Source organism: Podarcis erhardii, assembly GCF_964252035.2.
Source record: "Podarcis erhardii genome assembly, chromosome: 5".
Lineage (NCBI taxonomy): Eukaryota > Metazoa > Chordata > Lepidosauria > Squamata > Lacertidae > Podarcis > Podarcis erhardii.
Window position 1 is genome coordinate 12,601,948 of NC_138509.1, and position 22,035 is coordinate 12,623,982.

The 22,035-nt window shown below is 46.3% G+C and overlaps 1 long non-coding RNA gene across 1 annotated transcript in view; it reads left to right on the forward strand.

Moving 5' to 3' along the window:
- Window positions 1–22,035, forward strand: part of LOC309343216 — an 86,538-nt gene that overhangs the window by 25,289 nt on the left and 39,214 nt on the right. The gene's annotated exons all lie outside the window — the stretch shown is intronic.

The window sequence follows — 22,035 nt, forward strand, 5'->3', positions numbered from 1 at the left end:
GAGTTAAAGGGGACCCCTGACCATTAGGTCCAGTCGTGACCAACTCTGGGGTTGCAGCGCTCATCTCACTTTATTGGTCGAGGGAGCCGGCGTACAACTTCTGGGTCATGTGGCCAGCTTGACTAAGCCGCTTCTGGAGAACCAGAGCAGTGCATGGAAACGCCGTTTACCTTCCCTCCGGAGTGGTACCTATTTATCTACTTGCACTTTCTGGCGTGCTTTCGAACTGCTAGGTTGGCAGGAGCAGGGACTGAGCAACAGGAGCTCACCTCATCGCGGGGATTTGAACAGCCGACCTCCTGATCGGCAAGTCCTAGGCTCTGTGGTTTAACCCACAGCGCCACCCGCGTCCCTTCTTAGGGAATCTTAGGGAATTTTTAATGTTTGATGTTCTATTTATTATTATTATTATTATTATTATTATTATTATTATTATTATCCTGCATCCAGGCAGGCAAGAGGAATTATCAGGGTTCAAGGAAACAGTTCAGACAGGCATAAACACCTACAGAGGTGTTTATGTGGGTGGAACAGGGCCAGCGAATGGGGGTAGCCTGGGGAGAATCCCAAGGGCCAAACAGCGAGGTCTGGGGGCCACGTGTGCCCCCCCCAGATCCGAGGTTCCCCTCCCATGCAGTTGCTGCACACTGATCAATTGTGAAGCTGAGATTATATTAACTGGGAGGAAATCCTTTGTGAACAAAATCAAAGTTATTCTATTTATATTTGTACCCTTTGAAATGCCTACGTGCGGGAACCATCCAAGCCTCAACGTGGTTATGAATTTACTTGGGTGGCTGTTTCAGGCACACACACACACACACACACACGAGACACCGTGTTATTTAGAAGTCACGATTTTAACACAGCTCGAAAATTATGCTACAGAGGGAGCGCTTCCGTATGCAACGTCATTCGGCTCAGCTTGCGACACGGGCAAACGCTTGCAGGCACACACACTTATGGCGTGTGGGTGGGTGTTCCTGACGCTGGCCCAGGCCCGCAGTGATGCTGTCAGAATTGCATAGGGCAAACATGAAAGGCAGGTGGCGCATGAATGCGCGGAACGGGAAACCGGCAAATCCAGTCCTCTTTGTACTTCTTATCGGCTGCTCGGCGAAGGCCGACGATCAGGATTGCAAAGCGCTTTTGAAACGAGCAAAACGTGTAACAAGAGCGTAGCATCTTCAAATGGAGAAGGTCTAAAGGGCTCAAGTCTAGCTCTGAAACCTACACTGGTATTCCTCCTTTCCAATGCAGGCTCCTGTGCAGCAGGGAGGGGGTCAAAGGCACATCCGAGTCTTCCTCCTGCTCATCATCACCACTCCAGAACGGAGGGGAGAGCTGCATCTTCTTCAGACTCCTGCCTTCACCGGGTTTCTTCAGACTCCTGCCTTCACCGCAATCCCTGCGGAAGTTAGCTGGCCTCTCATGAGCCACCTACGTTTCCCATGGAACTGGGCTGCATTCATGCCTCTCTGGTGCCCGTTTTGCTGCACACCCCCATCCAGTGTTTGAAATTAGCCATGCGCATTCTGGACCTGGTTATCGACCGCTTGAAGATGGCTGGGCGCCAAGATGGGACCTGAAGTCTCCACCACCTGGAAGTGCATGCCTGGGGATCACTGAATCAGGAGTGTTTTCGCACACTAATACCACACCCTGTAGAATTCTATCAGGTATATTTTATCTGTACAATCGGAATGAATTTCGGGAAGCAAACTGCTTTTGCTGTGCGGCCTGAGAAGGAGCAGTCACCATTAAGAAAAAGAGGTCAGAACAGGCCAATATATGTGTGTGGCTTGTCCCCTGGATCACGGGACTTTTCTTCAAGTTCTCAAAGCTCTTATCCTTGCTCAAGGTTGTCATCTGAACTTACCAGATGTTTAACTGAGAATCACAGTCACCCCATCATTTGAAAAATAAAGACTTTAGAGTCGTCTTACCCCAAAATGGCAACTAGACATGTCTAGACAACTAGACATTGGCAAAATCCAGCATTGCTTGAGCTCTGCGAGTGCAGCTTTCTCCCAATTGAAGTGCAGAGTGTTTGAGGACCAGGACACCCGCAGGCAAACCAAAATGCTTGTTTACAAAGCTATTGTACTACCAACCTTACTGCATGCTTGTGAAACATGGACCACTTATAAACGCCATCTCCAACTCCTAGAAAGATTCCATCAACGGTGTTTCCGAAAAATTTTACACATCACTTGGAAAGACAGGCTAACTAATGCCAGTGTACTGGAAGAAGCAAAGATCACCAGTTTCGAAGCAATGATTCTTCAACATCAACTTCGTTGGACTGGTCATGTTGTGCGGATGCCTGATTATTGTCTTCCAAAGCCACTACTCTATTCCGAACTTAAAAATGGAAAGCGTAATGCTGGTGGTCAACAAAAGAGGTTTAAAGACTGTCTCAAGGCAAATCTTAAAAAATGTAGTATAGACACCAACAACTGGGAAACACTGGCCTGCGAGCGCTCCAATTGGAGAACAGCCTTTACCAAAGGTGTCATGGGCTTTGAAGACACTCAAACTCAGGATGCAAGTGGGAAACATGCTAAGAGGAAGGCACGCTTGGCTAATCCACACCGTGATCAACTCCCACCCGGAAACCAATGTCCCCACTGTGGAAGAACGTGTGGATCCAGAATTGGCCTCCACAGTCACTTACAGACTCACTGTTAAGACCGTGTTTATGGAAGACAAGTGATCTTCCATAAATGATCTTCCATACGAGTGATCGCCAAAGAAGAAGCCCCCAAAATGGCAACTAAACATTCTGTTTTGCCAACTGTAACCTTGGTTTAAGGAGCCACTTGGTGCCTAGTTTGTAGATCTGAGTTTCTAACAGTGACCACATCACTGAGCAGTGAGTCTTGGGCTCTGGAGGCAGCCTCCAAGTGACCATCCAAAATGAAGGAAACCTGGTCAAGCGCTGGCCCCTTGGAATTTCTCACTTAATCAGAGAAGGGATGTGCACATATCCCTTGATCTTGTGGCCCACCCCTGTGATAGTAGCATGCAGTCAAAATCTCTGCCTAACATACCAGCTGAGACATGCAGTTAACTAAGGAGATTTCCTGCAATTGCCTGACCTCAGCGTGATCACACAGATATGGGTCCTGCTGCACTTTGAAGGGTGGCGAGATCTTTGCTAATAATACAGATCGGTAGGATGTCTTGCAGAGATTATCCTGCTGCATGCAAGATAGACAGGGTTTCCCTTGTGCAATGGGCTTTGCCTAGGGCCACGCTATTCAAAAACCAGCATCGGTTTCCCATGATGTGACGACTGAGATTCCATAGTCCTTAGCACTCACATTTGGCACAAGTTGCAGTTGGACATGACTCATAAAGTGTTCAAGAGACGTGCTCAGGATATGCAATCCCAGGAATGCAAAAGCAGGAAAGACTTGCTCACAAGTCTATTGGCATCGTATTTCATGCTGTCAAACAGGAACCGGGAAATTTGTTTGCATGCCCTGCAACATTTTATAAATAAAACAGTGATGTTCCAAATGCAAAACAAGTGTCCATATTTTCACACCAAAGGTAAGTGCCTAATCCTAACAGAAGGCTTTACTACGTGTCGCCTGCACAGCACAATCCTGGATTTTGTGTTTTTGCATGATATCATTTCCACCAGTAAGAAGGCAATTGTTCTGCAAAGGCAATTGAGTTGCACTCTGTCCGTTCTCGTTATTAACAAGGAAATTTTCAGGTTATTGCTATGCTGCTATAGTTGACCACGCGTCCAGGGCAATTCAGGGCTTCTGCAAATTGCAGATCTATTGTCTCAGCTCTGCTGACACTGGAATCTAAACAAACACTGCCTGGCATGCAGTGAACTTTGTTTCAGCAACTTTCCTTTTTCAACGCTACAAAAGGCACACCCCTCGCCCCATCTCCAAACTGGATGTTTGTTGAATTTGTTTATTTATTACATTTCTAATCCCCCTTTTCTCCCCAGCAGCTCACCATGGTTCTCCTCCCCATTTTATATGCACAACAACCCTGTGAAGTAGGTTAGATTGAGAGGCAGTGACTGGCCGAAGGTAGTGAGCTGCACAACTGGGTGGGGATTTGAACCCTGGCCCCCCAGATCACACTCCAATGCTCTAACCATTAAGCCATACCATCCCTGCTCATTTCCCAAGCCCACCTTGAACTGATTTTGCGGAATTGCATACATTCAGCCACAGGAGTTTGCTGAAGGGGAAATAATGAATAAAATATTTAGACACAATCATTCAGTTTTTGAGAAATAATTAGACGTTGTATATAGGGTGGTCCAACGCCAGCCCTTAGGGCCTTTTTGGGCAGCCCTCAGCAATATTTGAGTTGGATTGTCCTGTGTAAAAGATGACCGACTCCCAAAACCACAGTTGGGACAGACAATCCTGTCATTCAAGAATAGCCCAGAATCTTTTTGTGTGTGTGTGGTTTTATTTATGTATTTATTATTAATGTTGTGTTACATATATGAGATCTTTACATATTGATAGGTAAAGGTAAAGGGACCCCTGACCATTAGGTCCAGTTGTGACTGACTCTGGGGTTGCGGTGCTCAACTCGTTTTACTGGCTGAGGGAGCCGGCATACAGCTTCCGGGTCATGTGGCCAGCATGACTAAGCCGCCTCTGGCGAACCAGAGCATCACACGGAAACGCCGTTTACCTTCCCACCAGAGCTGTACCTATTTATCTACTTGCACTTTGACATGCTTTCCAACTGCTAGGTTGGCAGGAGCAGGGACTGAGCAACGGGAGTTCACCCCGTCACGGGGATTTGAACCACCGACCTTCTGATCGGCAAGTCCTAGGCTCTGTGGTTTAACCCACAGCGCCACCCGCGTCCCTTACATATTGATACATATACATTATATTCGTATTTTCACATTTCATTATGTACCAACATTTATCCGTTTCTTATTTCTTGCCCTGTGTCCCCCCTCCACCTGTGTGTGACTTCCTTGTTATTATTTTGTAACTTTATTATTGAGATTGTAATTTTGTATCTTAATAATTAAACATTCAGCCTTATATATCTGTTTAGCTTAACTTACCGTAACTTTGTGAAATCAGTCTATACGTATCAATACATTCTTGTTGGAGCATCTTTCAGTCATGTATTCTTCTACACATCTCCATTTCTGTTTGAGATTTTGATTAGATTGCATTCTAATTGTTGCCGTCATTTTTGCTAATTCAATCATTTTTTAAAAAAATTATATTGCCAATCTTTCAATGTTGGTACTTCTTCTGATTTCCACAGAGTCATAGAGTTGGAAAGGGACCTCAAGGGTCATTTTGTCCAACCCCCAGCAGTAAAGGAATCTCAACTAAAGTATCCATGACAGGTGGCCATCCAACCTCTGCTTAAAAACCTCCAAGGAACGAGGAGTCCACAATCTCCCAGGGGAGGCAATTCCACTGCTGAAAGCCTGTAAACTGTCAGAAAATTCTTCCTGGTGTTTAGTCGGAATCTCCTTTTTTGTAACTTGGAAGCCCATTGCATGTACAGTGGTACCTCGGGTAAAGAACTTAATTCGTTCTGGGGGTCTGTTCTTAACCTGAAACTGTTCTTAACCTGAAGCGCCACTTTAGCTAAAGGGGCCTCCAGCTGCCGCCACGTCGCCAGAGCCTGATTTCTGGTCTCATCCTGAAGCAAAGTTCTTAACCCGAGGTACTATTTCTGGGTTAGCGGAGTCTGTAACCTGAAGCGTCTGTAACCTGAAGCGTCTGTAACCCGAGGAACCCTGTATGGTCGAGAAACCAAGAAGGAACTGGGTGCAAAGGTGCTTCGGGTCTCCAAAGGCAGCAAACTTGAGCGCTAGGTCCCAGACCAATTTCACACCCATAGGTGCAGCCCAAGCTGGGGAAACCCAGTCTACAGCCCCCGCTAATTCTGAGGCAGAGATGCTCAGCAAGACCTCCCAGACAGTTTAGGCCTCTTCAGGATAATGGTATGAGATGGAGCAAGGTCACTCGCTGGTCATTAAGAAGGCAAGTATCTGAGTTGACCTCTGGCTAACCCAGAGTCCAAGAGTGTCAACTGCATCTGTGAGCATTAGCCACTGTGGGAGGTCTAGCTAGGCAACTCCTCTGTTCCTAGTGTGAAGAAAGCACACCAATTAGCAGGATTTTAAATGCTCTCTCTTTTCAGCTAGATCTAAGGCTTAGCCCTATTAACTCTTTCCAGGGGTGTGCCACTGAGGCAGTCAGAAGTAGATCCCATGTTTCACAGACCCCCACATTTAAACAGATCCTTGCTACATTCATCAGAGTCTGGGAGGCGGTCAAGGCAGGGGTGGGCCAGATCCCATCCCAAACAGAAAGCCGGGAGTCCAAGTATAAAAACCTGCTACCCTAGGACTCAAGTAAAGTCCTCTCTACTCAGTCAGCCCATATAGCTAATAGATCCTATTTGCTTTGGGGGCAACAGCATCTAAGCATTTCAGCGGCAATCAACCATAATTTGTGCCACAAAGAAAAAGGAGGCAGGGTTTCCCGCAACAGCCACTTTAGTAATCAAAGTCAGGATTGTAGCATCTGCCTAGTGCCTGAAAATGTGAGCTCTAAAATAACAGAGGCAAGCTCGTCTGGACAGGATTTTAAGAGCACGCTAAGGTGCCAAATACAGTGGTACCTCGGGTTAAGTACTTAATTCGTTCCGGAGGTCCGTACTTAACCTGAAACTGTTCTTAACCTGAAGCACCACTTTAGCTAATGGGGCCTCCTGCTGCTGCCCCACCGCTGGAGCACGATTTCTGTTCTCATCCTGAAGCAACGTTCTTAACCTGAAGCACTATTTCTGGGTTAGCGGAGTCTGTAACCTGAAGCGTATGTAACCAGGCTAAATCGGTGCCCCTCAATCTAGTGCTCAAAAAACACAGATGAGCAGTGAAGCCTTTCAATGAAGTTTGCCACAACCACAACACTGGGCAAAGAAGGCACTCAGGCCAGGAAAGGCTGCGGTTGCAAAAGGGCGAGGAGATGCTCCATTCCGGGGGTCGCCAACGTGGCGCCCTCCAGCTGCTGTTTTAGGACTACAATTCCTACCAGGCCCCAGTTGTGCTGCAATAACAGCTTTTGGCCACCCTTGCACTCCTCTGCTCCTGAACAAACAGGAAGCTGAGGCAGAAGGGGGAGATTGGCAAAGGACCCCCCCCCCTCCGAGTAGGGCTGGGCCATATAGTGATATATCGTCCAAAACTGGTTTGAAATCCATATAGCGATATCAGTTTCAAAGTTTTTGACCTGGCAATATTTCGTGAATCAGGATACGTGTTAGGGCTGGGCAGTTTCAAGGCCGTATCATATTGGTTTCATATGTTTTTGATCTGGCAATACACTGCGAATCATGACATGTGTGTGCTATGCAAAAATCACCATGTGAGGGGAAACCATGAAGCCAGCCAATGCCTCTATGTAGCTCCATCCTTATTACAGAAATTGTGATATATCAGTATATTGCGATGTTTAGCCGGTGATATATTGTGATGTTGAAAACCAGGTATCACCCAGCCCCAGAGCTAGTATTTTTCCAGTTTTCGTGTCTCTTTTCAGTAGAATGATGTGGTGCTCAAGCTTGCTAACAAACCTAGAAAAAATGTGTGTGTGTATAACAACTATTAACAAGAATAATTAGTTTATTTCAGGGAGGGTGGGTGGTTTTTTACCATAGGTCATGGGTAGGCAAACTAAGGCCCGGGGGCCAGATGCGGCCCAATTGCCTTCTCAATCCGGCCTACAGATGGTCTGGGAATCAGCGTGTTTTTACATGAGTAGAATGTGTCCTTTTATTTAAAATGCATCTCTGGGTTATTTGTGGGGCGTAGGAATTCGTTCATTCTCCCCCCCCCCAAAAAAAAATATAGTCCAGCCCACCACACGGTCTGAGGGATGGTGGACCGGACCCCGGCTGAAAAAAGTTTGCTGACCCCTGCCATAGGTACTGATTACAAACTACCCATTTCCCCCTCACATCCAATGAAGACATTACAGTGAAGTCAATATTTCCACTTGGCGCAAAACACCAGAAGTTTTGAATCACTGGGGCACCGGGAACTCCTGGGAGGAACCCAAATTCCATTACTGAAAGTAGCAGCTATTTTAATTAAGGACGCCCCTTTGCCCCAGAAATAAATCAGGCTGATTCGAGTGTTCCAACAGAACGCTCTGCAAACTACAAGGGCTCCCATCCTTTGCAGATGGAAATTGAAGAGGCCGCCTTGTTTCGGAAGGGGGTGTTTGAATTTCAAACTCTCATTCTACAGCACTCACCCCCTTCCCCCCATTTCCATGAGCCAGGCAACTGGCGGACATATTATACTTTGTGGATTAACCATTTACTGGAGGTAAACTTATATTGCAATATGACAGCCTGATATTAAACACAGATCCCTAATACACTGCACACAATTTCCACAGCTGTCTATAACCCAGCTGTTTTTAATATTTTTGCCCTAGAGTGGTTCTTGTTTTAAATTGGATTGGAAACTGCAGGGGAACATGGGATTCCTGTCCACCGAGTTCCTTAGAAAGAACTAAGATGAGGGAATTTCAGCAATTTTTCAGCTCTTGAGACAGCGACAACATTTGGGGAGGCTTTGAAGTGAAGCCATTAGACAAGGAACATCTAGAGAGACAGTCTTATCTAATGTTAATTCAGGTTATCAGAAGAATGTTGTTTCAACTGCCTTGCCAAGGCACAATGGTTATTTACAGAGCTTAATTATATTCAGCCAAAAACATATGCTTCCTACAGATATCTCAGAAGATCACGACCATTGCATTCCTAAGGCCTGAGCGATGCTCGCAGGGAAATAAAACTGATTCTGACTACCAGCTAACTAGGCATATGTAGGCAGCGACTAAGCTTGACATATTGCTGGGAGTTGGGTAGGAAAAACCTGCTTTGATACATAGATCTGAGCTCATGTTTTCTTCCCTGGTTCCATGTGCTATGACATGCAAATAGGACAGAGGCAGAAGACTTGGAAACGCTGGCCGTAAATGGATAAAGGCAGTTGAAGTAAGTATGATTGAATGGGCTTCAAATGGAGCAAGGAGGGTTGAATTAATGCAAATGTTGCGGCAAAACAAAAGCAGGCAGCTACGTAAGTCGCCTTTACGAAAACAATTCCAGGTATAGAATTGTACAGTTCTAACTAGGTAGCCAGAATGTGGGGAAAGGGAGGGTTATTTCTTTATTAGGAGATGTGCCATTCAGTTAGATTACAGGGGGAAATTCAACAGGTGATGTTAAAGGCACTAAGCCATGAGAGAGAAAGCAAACTTGTTAACCCATTCTTAGAAAGTCACCTTAAGTTCTTCTGAAGGGTCTTGCAGAAAAGCGAATTTAGGGTTCGGATTCAGTCTTTTTGGCGATTGGGCCGGATCCGGCCCCCGGGCCCTAGTTTGCCTACCCATGACAGTGGGGCACGGCAATTCAAAACCCAGCACTTTGGGAGGGTTTGCCATCCTACCCTTTTCCTGATGTAAAACTGCTATATTAGGGTTAAAAAAAAGGTAAGTCCAGTCAAAGGGACTGTTCAGGGAAGTTTTTAATGTGTGACATTTTAATGTATTTTTAATCTTTGTTGGAAGCTGCCCAGAGTGGCTGGGGAAACCCAGCCAGATGGGCGGGGTACAAATAATAAATTATTAATAATTATCAGCAGCAGCATCATCATCAAAGGCGACTATGGGGTTGCGGCGCTCATCTCACTTTCAGGCTGAGGGAGCTGGTGTTTGTCCACAGATAGCTTTCCGGGCCACGTGGCCAGCAGGACTAAACTGCTTCTGGAGCAACGGGGCACTGTGACAGAAGCCAGAGCGCACGGAAACGCCGTTTTCCTTCCTGCCTCAGCGGTACCTATTTATCTACTTGCACTGGTGTGCTTTCGAACTGCTAGGTTGGCAGGAGCTGGGGCAGAGCAACAGGAGTTCACCCTATTGTGAGGATTCAAACCGCCAACCTTCTGATTGGCAAGCCTAAGAGGCTCAGTAGTTTAGACCACAGCGCCCCTCGTGTTTACCTGCTATTATAGGGACACTAGAGGCAAATGTTATTTCACTTTCTTCTTCTTCTTCTTCTTCTTCTTCTTCTTCTTCTTCTTCTTCTTCTTCTTCTTGGGACAAGGCAAACTCCTCCATCTGCTTCTCCCAGAGTTAGTTTTCCCAGATGTGCTCCACATCATGGAGAAAGCATGTTGCCCCACTTAACTTTTGCCACATATTTCAAAGGATTGTTTTGATGCCAGAGAAGGCTTTTAATAGCTGTGAAAGAGATAAATTTCTCAGGACCAAAAATAAATCTCCCCACTATGGCTGACACACACAGAGAAAATGCTTCCTATTATGGTAATCAAGGCTGAATACTCCTCCTGACCACAGTGGACTTTTAATTAGCAAACTGACAATATTTTCTGTAGCTTCTCTCTTCCTGCAACTTTGATACTTTACGTTCAATAACGGCATTAAAAATGTTGTTAACATGCTGTGTTTTCCCGACACTGATTGGTTCCAATATGCATGTTTGAGGCAGCGAAGGAGGAGTGATAGTGGTGGAATCCTGCACTAAAAGGCATGGCAGTATGCACTATTCCTTGGATCCAGGTCTCCAGCATTACTAATCCAGAGTTTCTCTGGATTCTAGCCCATCTAGAAGAAGGAACACTCTCATCCTTAACCTCCATTGCCTTGAGGGATATCTTCAGGAGAAGAAAAAGCTAAGGACTAAACACTACACAAGGGACACGAGTGGCACTGTGGGTTAAACCACAGAGCCTACGACTTGCCGATCAGAAGGTCGGCGGTTCAAATCCCCGCAACAGGGTGAGCTCCCGTTGCTCCGTCCCTGCTCCTGCCAACCTAGCAGTTCGAAAGCATGCCAAAGTGCAAGTAGATAAATAGGTACCGCTCTGGCAGGAAGGTAAACAGCATTTCCGTGCACTGCTCTGGTTCGCCAGAAGCGGCTTAGTCATGCTGGCCACATGACCCGGAAGCTGTACGCTGGCTCCCTTGGCCAATAAAGCGAGATGAGCACCGCAACCCCAGAGTCAGTAACGACTGGACCTAATGGTCAGGGGTCCCTTTACCTTTACCTTTCAACACTACACAAATCCAGAGTGGAGTCCACAAGACGTCTGGATGATACCTTGTACGCCTCCTTCCAGCAACTCCCGCAGCTAAGCTGGTGCCAATCATATTGCTCTGCTTTCCTTTGGACCCCATCTGCGAGGCCGAGAGCAGGATTGTATCATCTGGGCAGCCCAGGACCCCCAAACACACTGCCCAGGCTTGCACACCACAGGAAGTCACTTCGGTGTTGCGCTTTGAATCAGCGGTACACTCCATTGTCTCTTGAGGCAGACAGATGACAACAACATATGCACATTAAATCTCACAAGTGTTTTGAGCCTATGTTCTTATGTCATCTGATACGGCTACCGTGTTGTGTTCCATTTCTGCTGCTCCTTTTCTTGGCTCAGACTTTACCAATCCCGCACCAGCCTTTGCAGAAGATGATTTTTAAAGTTTCGGAAGGCCGCAGAGTAAATATCAACACGGGGCAGCCATTAATGTGATGAGAACCTATGCATCTGAGGCATCCATCCAATACCGTTACCCTGGAAGTAAGTCTCCCTGAACTCAATGAAGCTTACTATTGAGTAGACACGTGTATAGAATGGCACTGGGATTCCCCAAAGAGATGATGGACAAACATTTGCCATGTTATCTCAGGGCTTGTGCAAAAGTCCCATTTCTCCTCCAGTGTCACATGAAATGTTTTTCATCTAAAAGTGCAAAGGACACACTACAGGCACCAAACTGCAAGTACTGCAAAACTAAGCTGCTATTGGAAACGGGTGCTGGAATCTTCCTGTTGCCTTAGCAACAGGCCATCTAAACTTTTTTTTTTAACACAAAGAACCATTACGATTTCAAAAAGCTTGTTCTCATCTTCTTCTGGAGTTGGGCTTTAGTTAAATAGGGCTCACACTCCAAGGTAAGTGGGTAGCCTGCTTCTGGGCACAACCTTGCTCAAAAACTTTTCCTGGCATCTCAAAACACACCCCATCACCTTGGCAACATCTGTCTGCCCAGGCCAAAGAATTATTCTCTGATGGTCCATCAATCCCTTTTGTCATGTCAACAGATTTGTTCCTCACTAGGCCATCAGGCTGGTTTGCAAAAGCCATCCCAGGGATTCCTTGTCTGGAACAGTTCTGCAGTTCTCCATATCCCAATTAATCGAAATCCTACCATTTATTCATTTCTAGGGTTTAGGGAAGGTCCCCACCCCCATACCAAGTGGGCCACAAGAGTACTTCAACATGGAATCCGCAGACCTTGTTGCATAGTGGTGGGGAAGCAAGGCCAAAATATGATTCTCCCAGCCAAGCTTTCTTCCCCAAGCTAGCAAAGTGAGGTGCTGTGCTTTAGGAAGGAGGCACAAAGCTCTGGCAGAGTCCTAGAGCCCTCCCATCTTCTTCCCAAACATAGGAAAGCACTAACAAGGCTTTGGGAAGGAAGGAAGAGGACTCTAGGACCCTGCCAGAGCCTCACACCTTCTTCCCAAATCCCAGCGCTGTGGAAAGGCAGCAGGAGGGCTGTGGGCCTCAAATGTAGCTGAGGGACACCCGAAAATGCCTCAAGGGCCGCACATTGGATTATGATCCCTCTCAGTACCAAACCCAGGCTCGCTAGGACCAAAAGATAGACCTAGAACATTCCAGCTCATCCAAGAGTGCCTGTTCTGTATACCAACCACCTCACAAAACCACCTTGTCCAGAAAAGGGATGTTATCAACCAGCAAAGGATTACAGAGTTCATGCAGATCCAAGGAAGGATTATTCAGCAGCAGAGATAACACTGCCTAGTCTGGATTCGCTGAACTTTTCAAGACTTGCAGGGGAAGCAGGCAGTATCCAGTCTGAGCACTCAAGACAGGATTATTTTGCAGCTCCAAGGGAGCCTGCTGGCTGAAACATTCTCCCTCGGAGGCAGCAATGGAATATATTGCATCTGCAGAGAGCTGGAGCCAACTGAATATATATTGTTGTCTGCCACCCCAATCTCAATGGCGTAAGGAGGCCTGGTGTGAAGCTGGCAGAGCTTGGTCACATGGTTGGGGTGAAAAGCTACAAGTCGCCTGACCACTTTTCTCCTCAGCTGGTCCATCTGAGTCTCCACCACATGTTTCGGGGCACCCCTTTCTTCCCGTCCCCTGGTCACTAGGGTTGGGCAATACCTGGTTTTCGACATCGCAATATCTTCTTCTTCTTCTTTGGTGATCACTCATAGCCAAGTAAGATTGTCTTCCATAAACACGGTCTTAACAGTGAGTCTGTAAGTGACTGTGGAGGCCAATTCTTAATCCACACGTCCTTCCACAGAGGGGACATAGGTTTCCGGGCAGGAGTTGATCACGGTGAGGGTTTGCCAAATGTGCCTTCCTCTTAGCACATTTCTCCCTTTCATCCTGAGTTCAAGCGTCTTCAAAGCCCATGACACCTTTGGTGAAGGCGGTTCTCCAATTGGAGCACTTGCAGGCCAGTGTTTCCCAGTTGTTGGTGTTTATACTACATTTTTTAAAGATTTGCCTTGAGAGAGTCTTTAAACCTCTTTTGTTGACCACCAGCATTGTGCTTTCCATTTTTAAAGTTCGGAATAGAGTACCGGTAGTTGCTTTGGAAGACGATAGTCAGGCATCCGCACAACATGACCAGCCCAACGAAGTTGATGTTGAAGAATCATTGCTTCAGCAGTGGTACTCTTCGCTTCTTCCAGTACACTGGCATTAGTTCACCTGTCTTCCCAAGTGATGTGTAAAAAATTTTTGGAGACACCATTGATGGAATCTTTTGAGGAGTTGGAGATGGTGTTTATCAGTGGTCCATGTTTCACAAGCATACAGTAAGGTTGGTAGTACAATAGCATTGTAAACAAGCATTTTGGTTTGCCTGCGAATGTCCCGGTCCTCAAACACTCTGCACTTCAATCGGGAGAAAGTTGCACTCGCAGTGCTCAGGCAATGCTGGATTTTGGCATCAATGTTGGCCCTTGTGGAAAGATAACTGCCCAGATAGGAGAAGTGATTGACATTTTCCAACAACGCAATATATCATCAGCAAAACATTGTTATATGCTGATGTTACTGATATATCACAATGTCTGAAATAAGGATTGAACTATGTAAACGCACTGGCTGGCTTCACGGTTTTCCCCACATTGTGATTTTTTGCATAGCTCTCACACATCATGCTTTGCAATATATTGCCAGGTCAAAAGTTACGAAACCATTAGCACGATATGGACTTCAAACCGGTTTCGGGTGATATATCAATATAACGTCCAGCCCTACTGGTCATCAGAGACAATATTTCCCAGGCACAAACATGACCACACAAAATCAGAGCCTCAGAAAACAAAAGCCACCAGACTTTTCAGCGCAATGGATCCTAGATGCCACACCTACGGAAAACAGCACATATATGAAAAGTGCGCCGACCTGGATCTTAGAGCTGCATGCAGTCTTAAGCTGAAATTATGCTTGGGCTGAGGCTCTGGGGGCGAATGGAACAACAGGATGTTTGGATTGAGCTTCACAGGAGAAGCAAACAAAGTCAGAAAAGTTTTTAGTGACACCACACGCCCACACGGGAAAACTTATCTACAATAGGCCACCCACGCCTTTCAATTACGACTCAAGTGTTGCCAAATAGCAAAAGGCTCTGCTCCCTCCCCAGGCAGCCTCTCTAAGGAAAGAGCACTTGATAAGCATTGCTGGAGTCAGAAAGCGGCAATGGCCCTAGTTCACATGTAGGACTTAACATGGATGAGCAAACTGCAGGCTCTTGGAGAGTTGATCAAGGCTGCTTTGGTCTTTCTGAGTCATTTTGCAGCTCGTGGTTTGTCTGGGAGATTTAAACCACAAGCTGGGTTCAGACAAGACTCTAAGCAAAACTATGGCTCAGTGCTGCAGCAAAATGACCGAGGAGGGGTCACAATCTCCTCTCCAGGAGGCCACACATTTGCACCATGCCGCAGGTGGTGCTGTGGGTCAAACCGCAGAGCCTAGGGCTTGCCTATCAGAAGGTTGGCGGTTTAAATCCCTGCGACGGGGTGAGCTCCGGTTGCTCGGTCCCAGCTCCTGCCAACCTAGCAGTTCAAAAGCATGTCAAAGTGCAAGTAGATAAATAGATACCGCTCCGGCGGAAAGGTAAACGGCGTTTCCGTGCGCTGCTCTGGTTTGCCAGAAGTGGCTTAGTCATGCTGGCCACATGACCCGGAAGCTGTATGCCGGCTCCCTTGGCCAATAAAGCGAGATGAGCGCCGCAACCCCAGAGTCGGTCACGACTGGACCTATTGGTCAGGGGTCCCTTTACCTTTACCTATGCTTCAGCTTAGCATTATGTGCAAACAAGGACAATGGATGCAACAAAGCAATTCATCTTCTGAAGCGATACACAGGTTGAAGCTCCTGAGTGGATTCTACCACATCTAGTGATGGCCCGTGTCGCAATCTTAAACATTTGGGGAAACAAACAGGGCTTGCCTCATCATTAAAAGTGCACGTTGATTTGAAAGAGCGCCCATTTAAATAGATGAGATAATCCTCAGCGGAAGAAGCCTCTCATTAACACCATACATAAATCCTGAAACCCTTCAATGCCAACAGTGGCTTCAGACAGCCAGTTCACAGGACGAACCTTTGTGCCAGTGAAACGTTTGTAACATGAATACATGTTTGAGAAACAAGTTACCATCTGGTGGTTGCAATTATCATATTAGAAATCTTGAACCCCATCCTAGTACTTGCTTGGCAAAGGGAGCTTTGCAGGCACAATAATCTGGCTGGCAGGGCCTGCAAAGCACTCTGGGAAGTGTCTCCCGAGTGCCAACCATCAACTGATCAGTTGGAGGTTTTAAAATGGACTCTGAGGATTCGTTTGTTGCCGTTAGCTTTTCCTCCCTGCGTGTTTTTATGCTAGTCACTTCTTGTTTTACAAACAGCAACCTTAAAATTACGTAAGAAATTTCAGCAGCAGGTGAAACAAAGGAAAAAAGTCAGTCCTGTAACTTGCCAGTTCCAAATAAGCTTTCAGAAAGATGCGTAGGCCTTGTGAACACAGTGTGACAACCACAGAACTAACACAATCTTGGAGAAACGCCATCGCACACATTCCTTTAAAGGTCTGGACTGTTTCAAGTCATCAGGGCCCTTGGCCTCCCAGTTACTTCGGAAGAATAATCTGCGCTGCAGCCCAAATGATAAGGCTGCCACAAACGGCTGTGTTAAACCGTATGCTAAGTGCATCCTCTCAGCAGAATCCAACCCTGCTTTCTCTCCCTTTTCTGCTTTCCTGTTGCAAAAGCATCAGATGCCAAAACACATGATGACCATTAGAAATAGTCATGCGAGGGAACAAATACAGAGCTTGCAAATTCACCTCTCCCCTGGAACAAAGCAAAAATGTTTCATCATAGAGAGAACTTTCCCTAATACAAGTGAGAGAAAAGCTACATTAAAAAAAAAAAACCACACCACAACAACCTCAGACACCCGCAATTCCCTGTCTGGGATACTAAAATTATTTGAGCTAACTGGGGGCCCTGAAGTTTGTACAAACATACTGTAGGTTTTGCTCTGTAAGACTCACTTTTTCCCTCCTAAATGTACAGTGGTGCCTCGCAAGACGAAATTAATCCGTTCCGTGAGGCTCTTCGTATAGCGGTTTTTTCATCTTGCGAAGCAAGCCCATTGACAGGTTAGCGGATTAGCGCTATTAGCGGTTTAGCGGCTTTTAGCGATCAGCTGTTAAGCGGCTTATCAGCGGATCAGCTGATAAGCAGCTTAGCGGCTTAGGAAAGGGGGGAAATAAGGAAAAAAACCCCGCAGGAACTCGCAAGACATTTTCGTATTGCGAAGCAAGCCCATAGGGAAATTCGTTTTGCGAAGCGCCTCCAAAACGGAAAACCCTTTCGTCTAGCGGGTTTTCCGTCTTGCGAGGCGTTCGTCTTGCGGGGCACCACTGTAAGGGGAAATGTGTGTGCGTCTTATGGAGCGAATGCAGGCTGCACAGCTATCCCAGAAGCCAGAACAGCAAGAGGGATTGCTGCTTTCACTGCGCAGCGATCCCTCTTGCTGTTCTGGCTTCTGAGATTCAGATTTATTTATTTTTCTTGTTTTCCTCCTCCAAAAACTAGGTGCGTCTTGTGGTCTGGTGCGTCTTATAGAGCGAAAAATATGTTGCTCCAATGACTTGTGGTCTATCTCTGTGCTAGGGATGTTGGATAGCTTGGAAATATCTTTTAAAAGTGACCTTTTTGAGACTCACCAGAAGGGCACATTTCAAAGGTTTTACATACTTTGCTTTGCTGCCTGTTTTGCGACGTTTACTCTCTGCTAGGGCTCTGTCACTCAAGGGTGCTTGCCCCAAATTTGGGTCTTGACTTCCAGAATTCTCCTGCTATATGATCTGTTCTGCTTCAAGTGTCAGTGTAACAATAAAAATAATAATTTATTATTTATACCTCACCCAACTGGTTGGGTTTCCCCACCAACTCTGGGCGGCTCCCAACAGAATGTTAAAAGCACAATAAAACATCAAACATTATAACTTCCCTAAAAAGGGTTGCCTTCAGATGTCTTCTCAAAGTCGGATAGTTGTTTATTTCCTTGACATCTGATGGGAGGGCATTCCACAGGGCCACCACCGAGAAGGCCCTCTGCCTGGTTCCCTGTAACCTCACTTCTCTCAGGGAGGGAGCCGTCAGAAGGCCCTCGGCACTGAACGATCAGGGTGGAGACGCTCCTTCAGGTAAACAGGATCAAGGCCATTTAGGGCTTTAAAGGTCAGCACCAACACTTTGAATTGTGCTCAGAAACGTACTGGGAGCCAATGTAGGTCTTTCGGGACTGGTGTTATGTGGTCTCGGCAACCGCTCCCAGTCACCAGTCTAGCTGCCGCATTCTGGATTAATTGTAGTTTCCGGGTCACCTTCATATGATAGACATGTATGACCGGGTCTTTAGGCTTGTGCTTGGGCAGTGCCATAGCTACGAGGGGGCTAGCTGAGGTTTTTGCCCCAGGTGAAGCCTCCAGAGGGGTGGCATTGAGGCTCCCAGCCTCTGTGTGTGTGTGTGTGTGTGTACACAAATGCGCACAAGGGGGTGCCAAACTGGATTTTTGGCCAGGGTGAAATAAAGCCTAGTTTCACCCCTGGCTTAGGAATGTAAAAAAAAAGTCCTAGGACGCATCTATCTCCTGTCTACTACTGTGGCTTTGTGGGTTGGGAGCTGTTCCACTGAGCATGCAGTGTGGTTTCAAAACTTGGCACCTTCTCTCTCTTCTGCCTATGACAGTGGCTGCCGAGATGTGCAAAATCCGAGTGATGCCTTATTCCTGTCATTCCCCATGGTGGCAACACAAACTCGCACCTCCCCTTTTCCCCAGCTCCATGCAAAGATCTATTCCTCCCTGGAGTGTCCAGCTTCTCACTTGGCCTCATTTACTTCCTCCCCATTGTTGACTGGCAAAAGGTTCCTTCTTCTGCTCAGTGGGTCTTGAACATGGGGGCCGGTCCACTGTCCCTCAGACCTTGTGGGGAGCTGGACTATATTTTGAAAAATAATGAATGAATTCCTATTCCCCACAAATAACCCAGAGATGCATTTTAAATAAAAGGGCACATTCTACTCATGAAAAAACATGCTGATTCCTGGACTGTCTGCGGGCCAGATTATTTGGCGGGAAAGTCCCTTATCCCAGCGCTGTGTCCTGCTGCTGTCCCTTATTGATGATGTCCCTTAAATTTCCTGGGTTTCAAAGGAAACAGCTCCTCTCCCTCCCTCCCTGCCGGCCAGGGAGGAGGGAGGCTCCAACTGTGTTGCTTGGCTGCGTTGCTCACCCAATAAGGAGTCTAAGAACGACTGGGGGGTGGAGCTTGCATGCCTTGTGCCGATCAAATCACCCGCGTTGCCTGGGGACTCACCTTTGCTCAGCGCTTCCCAGTAGAGAGGTGACGGTGGTTTTCCTTGCTGCATCCCCTTTGCCGGGTTGCTGCGCTGTGGGAACCACCACTTGAGGCTTCGTTTGGCTGCTGGCTGGGCTTTCTGCCTTTGGCTTGGAGGGGCTCAGAAGTTGAACATACCTGTGCTCCGAAAATCCCTTATTTTGGCTGCTGATCCCTTATTTTCAAATCTGTAAGTTGACAGCTATGGAGAAGGCTATTGGGCCAGATCCGGCCCCCGGGCCTTAGTTTGCCCACCCATGATCTAGATCCTGCTCCCCATTTCTACTCTAGCCCCACATTCATCTCTCTTCCTGCCTCCCTCCCTCATTCCTCCCCCTTGTAACTGAAAACTCAAGCTCTTGTCAGATGCTGGTTTGGAGAATGATCTCAGAACGACACGTTTCCACTCCTATATTATCATCATATTTCACTCCCAACTCTTTCGAGGCTTCTCAGTTACGCACCGCATAAGCCGGATGAAATGTTATTCCTGCCGCTAATGAGGTTGTGGTTTTGTGTTTGCAAAGCTGAAAAATTGTTTGGTCCAATGACTCTGTCTGGGACAGACGTGATCTCTTTATTTTCAATGGAATCAGTCGATAGGTACCTCAGAACCTAGGAAATTAATGGCTAAACCCCTAACCTGGAGACCATATGCAAGTTTTAGTCAGTCTCCAGGGACACCCAGCAATTCTGTGCCTTAAAAAAAAAAAAAAGATTTGTGCATGTGTGCGAGTTCCATTTCCCAACCAAAACAAACGCTTTTCTCTACCTTTCCAGATTAAATTACCAGGGTTGCTATATTTCAAACAGTGAAAATCCAGACAGAAAAGTTGTTGAGATTTTTTTGGGCAAAATTCTTGAGCTTCTTGGGCAAAATCACTAAAAATGCCATTTTTAAGCTATTTTTAGGAGGAAATGGCAAAAAAGGCACAACCGACATGGGCTGCCATACATCCAGACATTTTCCCCATTTCCGCATGAACGCTGTTGCCGATTGTTTATGTCCAGGAAAATCTGAACGTATGGCAACCCTAAATTACCTTCATTCAGCTTCGCTGAGTTCCCTTGGGCAATTCACCACCTTGTCTAAGAAAGGTTCCCCGACTTCTAATTGGTTATTTCCTACTACTGCTTCTTGGAGTGCTGTTAATCACCCTACTCATTAGCAGCCCATTTGCTTCATTTCTGTTCCCTACATTATAATGTCTTCGAATCCGCAGAAACAAGGCAGCCAGCTTCAGCAAAGTGAATTTAATAATAATAATAATAATAATAATAATAATAATAATAATAATAATAAAAACACTTTAGAAGCAATGAACTCAGCATCCCCTGTTTATTGCATTTATTTATGCAAATTACATGTATCTGGGGGGAATCTGTTCGCCTCTACAAAGCTCCACCCTTATTTCAGACAAAGTAATATATCGATGTATCGCAATGTTTAGCTAGTGATATACTGTGGTCGAAAACCAGGTTCCACCCAGCCCTAATCTATGAGGGAGGACACACTTTGAGGAGAAAACAATCAAGCTGAAATTAAATAAAAGGGGGTGGAAGAAATACAAATAGAATGAGGGTGTTTTTGCAGAGTAGGGTAGGACAGCTAGCCAGCCGACCTTGCTGAACAATTGGGCACTTAAAATCTAGCTCATTTTAAGTTCATTTAAATAACAGACTATAATCTATGTTGCGGCCATTTAACTTTTGCGCATTCAGCTTGGCGCACGTGGCAAAAATAAAATAAAAATTGAAATGTGGAAGAAAGGGGCTGGAGTTCTGAGAAAAATTACTTTGCCAACCCCACCTGCCATGATATTACCCAAGGTGTTTTGACTAGATGTGATTTTGGCATTAGATGCTATCCCTGGAAGGAAACACCTGCGTAAGTTGTGGGCTTGCTGTATGTAAAAGGTAAAGGTAAAGGACCTCTGGACAGTTAAGTCCAGTCAAAGGCGATGATGGCGTTGCAGCGCTCATCTCACTTTCAGGCCAAAGGAGCTAGAATTGTCCACAGACAGCTTTCTGGGTCATGTGGCCAGCATAACTAAACCGCTTCTGGTGCAACAGAACACCATGACGGAAACAAGAGCGCACAGAAAGTCCTTTACCTTCCCGCTGGAGCGGTACCTATTTATCTACTTGCACTGGCATGCTTTCGAACTGCTAGGTTGGCAGGAGCTGGGACAGAGCAACAGGGACTCACCCCATCACAGGGATTCAAACCGCCGACCTTCTGATTGGCAAGTCCTAGAGGCTCAGGGGTTTAGACCACAGCGCCACCCATTCCCTCTTTACTGTATGTATTTTCCATTGACTTAGGATGCCCTTCCCAGTACTGTTCAGCTCCCATGTCTTAAAAAGTTGGGCTACAGAGAGGAGGCAAGTGAAAAGATGGCTTGATTGTATGAAGAACCTTCCACAGGCATAGAAGAAGCTGCTCCAGGCTTTTGGAAAAGGAAGCGGAGGCACAGATGCAAGCCCGACAGGGAAGGGAGAGAAGGTATGAAAAAACTGAAGGAAAGTTATATAACAAGGTGGGGGAACAGTAGATTGCGCTCATGTCATTGAAATCCAGAGTTATCTGATCTGGAATACAAATTTGCCTGGCTCTGAACACTTGCATGAATTATGAATAGAACATTATTTGATTGCACAGCATTTTCTTATCCTTAAGCATGGAATTTAGCTTTCCTCAGGACAGAAGTTGAATCTTTAATGTATTTGCCTGAAAAGCCCCAGATAGGAGGGCTTGCAAGAACCAAAGCAGGTCCCTGGGGATAGCTTAGTCGGTAGAGCATGAGACTTTCAACGCTGGGGGTCGTGGGTTCAAGCCCCACTTTGGCCAAAAGATGCCTACATTGCAAGGGTTGAACTGGACGGCCCTCACGGTCCCTTCCATCTCTACAATTACAGTGGTACCTCAGGTTACATATGCTTCAGGTTACATACGCTTCAGGTTACAGACTCCGCTAACCCAGAAATAGTGCTTCAGGT